The following is a 9,635-nucleotide window of genomic DNA, read 5'->3' as shown; positions in this document are numbered from 1 at the left end:
TCTCACACATGCACCTCTTAGACTGTAAGCCTTTAAAATGGCCAGGGTTTTCTTTGTTGGGGAGCGCGGTTGTTGAGGCATCTATGCCTGCCACAGCTCCCAGCCAAATAAAATTACCACTTCCTTCCCTGTTTGGTGTTCGAGAGGTTTGTTTGTGGCCGCTCTTGCTTCAATACATTAACTGATGATAGCTGGAAATGCTACTCCACCTTTGATATCTGAATTTTAGTAACTATTGGGGCCTGAAAATGAACAAACATCAGCAGTGGAATATCAGCCACCAGTCTTTGAGAAAGTAGGACTTCGATGTAGTTCAGGTAATACTGTGCTCCTGAATGGTGTTGGTCACATGGGTATGTTCAGCTATACAGTGATTTGTATACTGAATGTATATGCATATTAGACTTCGATTCAACATTGCTTTTCAATGCAGGAGAAAGTTAAGGAGGCCTGCATTAATGTATGGGTAGAAGAAGATAGATTTGAGAGATTTCATCAGTCTAATCAATAGGTCTTGACAATTAATAGAAGGTGAGTTAGGGAGCAATAGTGTTTTGAACGCCAGGTTTATCATGTTAGTCATAACCAAGACATGGGTCATGGAGGAGGAATATTGGAGGATGATTAGATTTGGGGAGGAAATAATGTTGTTTTTTTTTAATATGTTGAGCTGGAGCCATTGAGGTCCTAGACTGCTTGAAATAAGCGTCTATATCTTGAAAGGAGCCTAGAAATAGATATAAATCATTCATGTGTCATTGGTAATTAAAGTGATATCAGTTAAAAGCTGGCCACGGCTGGGTGCCATGGCTGATACCTGTAATCCCAGCACTTTGGGAGGCCTAGGTGGGCAGATCATGAGCTCAGGAGATCAAGACCATCCTACATGGTGAAACTCCGTCTCCACTAAAAAAATACAAAAATATTAGCTGGGCATGGTGGCACATGCCTGTTGTCCCACCTACTCAGGAGGCTGAGGCAGGAGAATCATTTGAACCTGGGAGGCGGAGGTTGCAGTGAGCCGAGATTGCACCACTGCACTCCAGCCTGGTGACAGAGTGAGACTTCATCTCAAAAAAAAAAAAAAAAAAAAAAAGTTGGCCAGGACGATGGGTTTGAATGCATTCTTTGAAAGGAAGTGGCTTGAGGTTGGACCCCTGAAGAGCATCAATATTATATATGGGGGGAGGAGTGATGAAGCCACACAGAAGATCAGAGAGGAGTGATCGGTAGGACCAGGTAGAGCAGTTTCATGGGAATCGGCCATTCTGGCAATATCTCTAAATGCTTTGATGGGATACCATATTGTAAAAATGTTACTCTGCTTCTCCACCTTTCTTACCCTTCTCAAACCCCCTCCCTAACCTGTCTATGCTCTGAGCTTTTCTGAGGCCACAGTTCATGGAAGGAGTTGAGGGGAGGAAGAAGGTGTATACAGTAGGATCATTAGTGATTAGGAAATCTGGGTTCTAGACCAAGGACTGAGCTGAGTGTATCTGGGGGGCCTCTTCTCAATTTTGAGCCCCAGTTTCCTCATTTATCAAATGAGTAAGTTGAAACAGCAAATCTTTAAAGAATACAAAGAATACTTTCAGTTTCTGTACTGTATTTCTGCTACAATTGAGCAGCAAAACTGACACCCTGTTGGCCTCTGCAGCGAATGAGATATAGGACATAGAGCCAGAGCTTGGAGACATGAGAAGTGGATTAAAGCTGCCATAGAATAAAAATTTTTAGCAATCAGTACGGCAGGGGTACCTACTAATCAGAATGGGCCACCAACTAACCAGGAAGGATGCCAGGACATAAGCAACTCATGATGTCACACTCGTACACACTGGCTGCCTATGTAAGTCACATTGATTGTCACTGAGAGGTTGTATAATGAGAGATAAAGAGGGTGGGTTCCAGATCTGGTCAAGTGAGGTTCTATTCCTGGTTCTGTCCATTCTAGCTGTGTGATCCTAGAATGGTTACTAAACTTCTCTTTTGGTTTCCTTATCTATAGAATGAAGATAATCACAGTTTGAAAAATAAGTTTAAAAAGGTTTTATAACAATACATGGCACTTGGAGAACACTAATAAATGCTAGTTATTATTATTACTGAAAAATGGCCCTGGGGGACTCTGCTTCCATATACATACAGAATGCATCTTTCTCTTTTATGCATGTTGAATCTGCATGGGTAGTCAATGATGCATTCATGCAACCATGGTCTCCCCTTGGAAAAACTCCTAAATTCAATTAGCCTCTCAGTTCAACTAAACATACTATGGAACAATCCCAACTGCTTCACATACTTTATGTAGATGATTTCAGTAAGGAAGAAAAAACCTTTGAGAGGAAACCAAAAACTCACAACAGACACATTTTATGATTGGAACTACAAGGATTTCAGAGACATTTTCTCTTTTGGAGTAAGGTTTGGGGGATTTGACTAAAATGTTATTTAAGAAGTAGCATTGGGAAGGAAGAGACACTTTATTTGTGGTATAATTTCTTCATCCATCCTGAAATGGACTTTTGCCTGAGCACTTGCCTAAGTTCTGTTTAAATAGCTGTGATTTTTTGTGAAGACAAGGGCTCTTAAATCATAAATGAAAGCAAAAATTAGAGAAGACATGTTTGAATGGACAAAGAAGAGATTATAAACTGTGGCTTTCAGAAAAATCTGCTCATCTACACTGTCTTCTACAATTTGTAAAACCTGCAGAAATGAAAGCTCTAGCAACAGCCATGGTGTGCCAGTTTCGAAGTAATTTCTGTAGATTTTAGGGAAATTGATTTAAAACTAAAAATTTCCAGGCTTCCTCCCAAAAGAGAGTGGGTGAACAGACAGGAAGAGATCAACATACTGGGTTTGCCATACTGGCTGAAATGTCACTTTTGCAGACTGGCTCACCCTCATCACTTTTAATATAAAATGATCCTCTTTATTGTTCTCCAACCCTTTGCCTTCTTTTCCTTTAGAGCACCACTCTCTGTTATAATTACTATATGGGCCTAGTGCAGTGACTCACACCTGTAATCCTAGCACTTTGGGAGGTTGAAGCTGGAGAACGGCTTGCTTGAGCGCAGGAGTTTGAGACCAGCCTGGGCAACATAGTGAGGCCCTGTCTCTACAAAAAATGTAAAAATTAGCCAGGCATGGTGGCTTATGCCTGTAATCCCAGCTACCGGGGAGGATGAGGTGAATTGCTTGAGCACAGGAAGTTGAGGCTGCACTGAGCTGTGATGGTGCCGCTGCACTCAAGCCTGTGCGACAAAGCAAGACCCTGGCTCAAAATTAATTAATTAATAAAAAATAAAATGACCAAATGGATTATTTGCTCTCTTGATTATTATCTGTTTCTCCACTAGAATATAACTCTGTGAAGGCAAGGACTATTTTGTTTCTTGTTGTAGCCCCAGTTTTCAGAACCCCTAGAACACAGAAGGATGCTCAATAATAATATGTGGGATTAATGAGTAAGTGAATAAATGAAAACACTTGCTATAGAGACCATTTTGAATGCACTGTTGGGTACATGCAGTGTCATATATACATTATCAGTCAAGTTGGCCATCTGATCAAATTAGTAGGTATTTTGACCAAATTAAGCAGTCAAATCAGTCAAAAGTGATCAGCCCGGGAATTTTGTTCACAGCCTTAGTGTACCCTTGTTCCGGCTGAAACTCCGAACCTAATTTTGACAGACAGATTTAGAAGTGTCCTCCTGGTATCCCTATTCAATAGTTTTCTTCTCTAATTGGCTATTTCCACAGTCATAACTAATAATAATAAAACAATATATTAAATTGAAAAACAATTAAGTTGTTGGGGCAAAATGGTCAATCTAGGTAAACAAATCATATCAAGGGCTAGTGATTATGGAGCAACTGACATGCATGTGGTCAGTGTATTGACCACTGAATCAACTGATTTAGAACTTGGACAGGGTTCATTATGTGAAACCATACTCTCTGCATCCTTATTTTAAATTACCAAGAAGGATGTTCTACAGTTTGACAGGGGCTGAGTCTCACTGAGTGTTTGAGAAGTATATAGATATCATCCATTCATTTGGGAAAAGAAGCCTTAAGAAAAGACAGATAGAAAAGAGTAAAGACGAGAAGGTAGGAAGAGGACAGGCTGGCTGGCAGGCAATGAAACACCACACACATGCAAACACACACACACACACACACACCCCTAAACTAAAACAAATCAAAACAAAACAAGACTCAATTCCCTAAAGTCCAAAGCACTAAAAATAAAGGTGAAACAGTGCCTCCAAAGTATGTTACCAGCAAGAACATACATGAGAAACCAGGGCAGGGTCCTGAGTGTTTTCATTAGGATGAAAAATTCAAAACAAAACAAAACAAAACTATCCAGCAGCTGGCTCCACTGTTAGAAAAGTTTTCTTAAAGATATACCTTACCAAATGCACTGAGTTGGGTAAGTGAGAGAAGGTTTTTTTTTTTTTTTTTTTTTTTGAGACAGAGTTTTGCTCTTGTTGCCCAGGCTGGAGTACAATGGCATGATCTCAGCTCACTGCAACCTCCGCCTCCCAGGTTCAAGCAATTTGCTTGCCTCAGCCTCCCAAGTAGCTGGGATTACAGGTGCCCACCACCATGCCCGGCTAATTTTTGCATTTTTAGTAGAGACAAGGTTTCACCACATTGGTCAGGCTGCTCTCGAACTCCTGACCTCAGGTGATCTGCCCACCTCAGCCTCCCAAAGTGCTGGGATTATAGACATGAGCCACTGTGCCTGGCCAGAAGGTCTCCTAATGTGAAGAAAATGCAAACTATTTTGTATGCTTTATGTCAACCAACTCTTTGTGGGTATAAATGTAAAAACAGAGCATTCCAAAGCCATATAGAAAAAAAGTCCTCCCCAAAAATCAGAATGGGACTTCTGTTCATCGCATAACAATGATTATTATGGTTCTTCACTGGTACAGAATCACAGCCAGCCCTAGCCAGGATGCTGGAACATATAGGCCTCCAGGGCCAAAAATAAAAATTGAGAGTGAAGGGATAATTGATTTGTGAATTGAAATCATTCCCTATAGAGTGAGGAGGGGCTGTGTGTGGTGGGGGAGAGTGGGCAAAAGCATTTTCATGTCATAAATGGAACCTGTTTCCATGCTTTGTAGGTATTTGACAAATGAAAGAATTAACAAATTTTCATTTTCATTAATATATGCCAGGCCTGGCTGAGTGCAGTGGCTTACACCTATAATCCCAGCACTTTGGGAGGCCAAGGCGGGTGGATCACAAGGTCAAGAGATTGAGACCATCCTAACAAACATGGTGAAACCTCGTCTCTACTAAAAATACAAAAATTAGCTGGGTGTGGTGGCAGGTGCCTGTACTTCCAGCTACTTGGGAGGCTGAGGCAGGAGAATCACTTGAACTCAGAAGGCAGAGGTTGCAGTGAGCTGAGATCGCACCACTGCATTCCAGTCTGGCAACAGAGCAAGACTCCATCTCAAAAAAAAAAAAAAAAAAAAAAAAATATATATATATATATATATATATATATATATATATATATATGCCAGACTCCTTGGTAAATATTGTATATAAATTATTTTGTCTTAGCCTTCCAACAATCCCACGTGGTATATACTGTCATTCCTGTTTTGCAGATGGGGATATTCAGCTCAAGGTCAAACAGCCATCAAGAAGTGGAGCCTGTGGGTGGTGAAACCCATGCTCCCCTGCAGTAGCCAGCAATTTGAGAAAGCTACACCAGAAAGAGTCCAATTCTGGCTGTCCATAAAGAATGGGGCATTTTGAACTTTGAAATAAACCAATCCTCCCCGGGCCCTTAAGTGTGTTTCTCTCTGGAGAGGGCAAAAAGGGAACTGGGTAAAAGACAGCACTGGTCAATTTAGACAGAACCAAAACACAACCTGGGTGCAGGGGATACTTGTGTACATTATAAGGAATTGGTTTTGTTTTTACAACAACTGAAAGCGTATTTTTTTTCTCTATCCCCCCACCCTTGTTTTTTGAAACAGGTCACCCAGGCTAGAGTACACTGGCACAATCACAGCTCATGCCGCCTTAGCCTCCCAAGTAGTTGGGACCACAGGCGCACACTACCATGCCCAGCTAAATTTTGTATTTTTTGTAGAGACAGGGTCTCACTATGTTGACCAGGCTGTTCTTGAACTCCTGGGCTCAAGGTATCTGCTCTTCTTAGCCTTTCAAAGTGCTGGGATTACAGGAAAGAGGCTTATTTTCATGTTTAGAACACTATATTGGATTCACACCTATCAAGAGAGATAATAGTCAATTGTGACTTTTAAAGATAATTAATCAGAAACTAGAGGGGAAAGGAAAATTGAGGTAGGCATGCTGGGATCACATAGCAGATTACATCTAGATGTAAATCTGACTATTGGTCAGATTTACTAGAGGAGAACATCTTGACTTGAGTCTTAAGTGAGGTTGGGAGGAAAGTGGGAGGCTGTCCCAGACATAAAGTAAAAACTTAAAAGAAGAAAAAGGGAGGAAGTGGAGGAAAGAGGAAATAGAAGAAATGTAGAGAAGACTAAAACAACAAATGAAAGAAGCAGACCAGAGCAGACAGATATACCAGCTTTTAAGGAATGGTCTGTGTGAGGGGTGACTGATTAGATTGAGGGGCATTTGGTGAATTGTAAACCCCACCTATCATTTCATCTCTTTACATGAAATTGAAAGATAAACTGTTTGGCAGGAAACAAACCAATCAACCCTTCAGGTCTCTTAGTGCATTTAGATTTGTGCAGCCCTGCCCCATGCTTATCAGTGATTTCTGAATCCACAGCCTTGTCACCAGCAATGTGAACTCTTCACTTTGCAGTGCATTCGGCAGGGGAACAAATGAAAATCAAATGGGGAAAGGCAGGAGAGCTCTATGCTGTGTGCCAAGAGACAGGGGAAGTAAAAACATAACCTTGTAACGAAGTGATAGAAAGACTGTTAGGACATTCCATGTACAAGAGAAATCACTCTCAACAATGGAGAAATCACCATCTCAACAATGTGATTGCCTGACTCCCAGGCAGACAGTGCTCCAGGTGAATGTCTCCTTTTCTGAATAAAGCAATCGTGCCTTACTCACAGACAAAAACAGTTTTCCCACACATTGTAGAAGAAGTAAGAAGTGGCACTTTGGATAGGGATGAAAGTGCCTATCACACACATTTTTTAGCCTACATTCCTTCCCAGAATGCTGGGAGCATTTTTTCTTGCTGTTCCAACTAATCCAGCCCTGCCTTTCTCAGACTGGCGATGGGAATATGAACCTGTCTGGAACTCACCAAATGACTGGCTATTTTTAGGGAAACAAAGAAGCAGTTTGGGTTCCATTGCAGGGTGTCTGGCTCTAGTACAGCCAATGGAAATGTCCTGTTTATGTATAGAAGCTGGCCACTCACTGCTACTACAGCCTGGGTTGGCGATAGGGAATTCTGTCTCTAGAAATGCAGTGTCCTGGCACTTGACTGGAATTTGACTGATGATGAAATCAAATGTGAATTTCAAGCAAGCCACTTCCTTTGACTACTTCAGGGAAATGCTATAATGAGTAGAGGTTTTTAAAACCAAACAGAAGGAGAACTGGTCATTAAACCTTATAAGTTGCTGAATGCCTCAGAAGGCATTCATAGACTCTGGCAATACCTATATTATTATTTACACATTTCCATAATGAGAACTTATTTCCAAGGAAGCTCAAATTGTTTCATAAATGCAAGTTTCTTAGTCCTTAGAGTATCCCTAGGCTACACACTGGGGATTAGTTTTTCTATCAGTCTATTCTCACACTGCTAACTACCTGAAACTGGGAAATTTATGAAGAAAAGAGGTTTAATTGGCTCATGGTTCTGCAGGCTGTACAGGAAGCATGGCTGGAGAGGCCTCAGGAAACTTACAATCATGGCAGAAGGTAAAGAGAAAGCAGAATGTCTTCACATGGCCAGAAGAAGAGGAAGGGAGGGGGGAGGTGCTACACACTTTTAAATAATCAGATCTCACGATAACTCACTATTATGAGAACAGTGCCGAAAGGGTAATCTGTCCCCATGATTCAATCACTTCCCACCAGGCCCCATCTCCAACACTGGAGATTACAATTTGAGATTTGGGTGGGGCCACAGACTCAAGCCATATAAATTTTGTTAGCTCCACTTAAAAATAGGGAAAATAAAGGCCTAGAAAGATTAAGCTTCTAGCCTCCGAGGAAAAAAAAAGATGTGAAGTAGGGATGGAACTCAAGCCCCAGCCTTCCAATCCTGGGTGGTTTCCATTACACTAGTAGTACAGATGAGAGATGCACAAAAATGTTTTCTTATGGCTGTAGGATGTAGTTTAAATGATCAGAACAGGGACAAGGGTAGGGGTTGGAGCTGGGAAATGGACAGACTTATGCAGTACAGCTTTGATGTTCTTGCTGCTGGACACCCTGGTCCCTAGGGTCATGAAGACAGGAAGCGGGTGGGATGCATGGCCGTGGATGCAGAGGCCTTCTCCAAAGCCTAGGAGTAAGTGTCACAATGGAAATTCCAGACATCCCTTCCCCTGTCTCCTTCCTGGGTTTCAAGGAGGGGAGGGCCGGTGCAATGGGAAGCACAGTGCTGAGAAAGAGGAGGCCAGGCTCTGGGCCTTTGGGCCAACTGTTTTCCTTCTACCCAGAGGCGGCCAGAAGCCTGGAGCAGCTCAGCAGCACCAGCAACTCCTGAGAGCCTGATACAAATGCAGAATCCCAGGTCCTATCTCAGACCTTAGGAATCTGTTTCTGCTATTAACAAGATCTCTAGATGATTTGTTGCCCATTAACATTTGAGATTCATTCTTACCAGTGGTTACAAGTAAAGGCTAGGTTTACAGCACCTGATTTAGAATCCCCTGGTTTTCCACTTAAATTACTCATGTGAACCCCAGGCACATTACTTAAACTTCATTTACTCATCTGTGAAATTGAGGACAATAAGAGTGTCTGCATGGGAGGATTATTAAGAGGATCAAATGAGAGAATGCATGGTATTAAGGACAGGAGAGACAATTTGCATATATATTATGAACGATGCCTAGCACATAGTATGTGCTCTATATATGTTACCTTCAGAGCCCCTCCTGTAATTCACTGTAATGTAATTAATTGTACATGGTGAACTATTTGGGGTAATAACACACTGATTTGCTTCTGGACCCCTATTTCTTTAGTAATGCCCTCCGTTTCATAACTCATGTACCGTCTTTACATAAACCATGTACTGGATCTTTTCTCTCAAACAACTCCCTGCCAGCCCATAACCCTAACCCCCAGAATTTTGTTCAGGGGGCAGTTTCCATGTTGGGAATGCCTGTGAGGGCACAAGACCCTCCAAGAGCCTGAGTTAGACCCTGTCCCTCAGTTTAGCTACAATCTTACCCACCCCAGCTTCCATGGGACCCTGATGTTGTTCAGGAACTTGACTCTGAATAGGACAGCAGGACAGCCCTGCCATGCAGAGCTCTGTGGCAGCACCACCCTCAAAGCCTTGTGTTGTCAGGAAGGTTTGGAGGCTAAACTGGTTTGTAGCAAGAAAGAGACATAATAGGATGAAACAGGCTGCCTACTGTTCCACTGACCTTTATTTAGCACACAGA

At 42.0% G+C, this 9,635-nt stretch overlaps 1 long non-coding RNA gene across 1 annotated transcript; it reads left to right on the top strand.

Annotated features, from left to right (window-relative positions):
* Nucleotides 1-1,677: 1,677 nt before the first annotated feature.
* Nucleotides 1,678-5,819, top strand: LOC135274793 (uncharacterized). Its single transcript, XR_010342533.1, has 2 exons — nucleotides 1,678-1,849; nucleotides 5,642-5,819. It is a non-coding gene; the product is annotated as an uncharacterized LOC135274793 (long non-coding RNA).
* Nucleotides 5,820-9,635: the final 3,816 nt, after the last annotated feature.

This window comes from Aotus nancymaae, unplaced genomic scaffold (assembly GCF_030222135.1).
Source record: "Aotus nancymaae isolate 86718 unplaced genomic scaffold, 86718_ANA_hifiasm-v0.15.2.pri h1tg000014l, whole genome shotgun sequence".
In the NCBI taxonomy this organism is placed as follows: Eukaryota; Metazoa; Chordata; class Mammalia; order Primates; family Aotidae; genus Aotus; species Aotus nancymaae.
The sequence above is the reverse complement of the archived record's forward strand: the minus strand, read 5'-3'. Positions and strand labels throughout refer to the sequence as shown.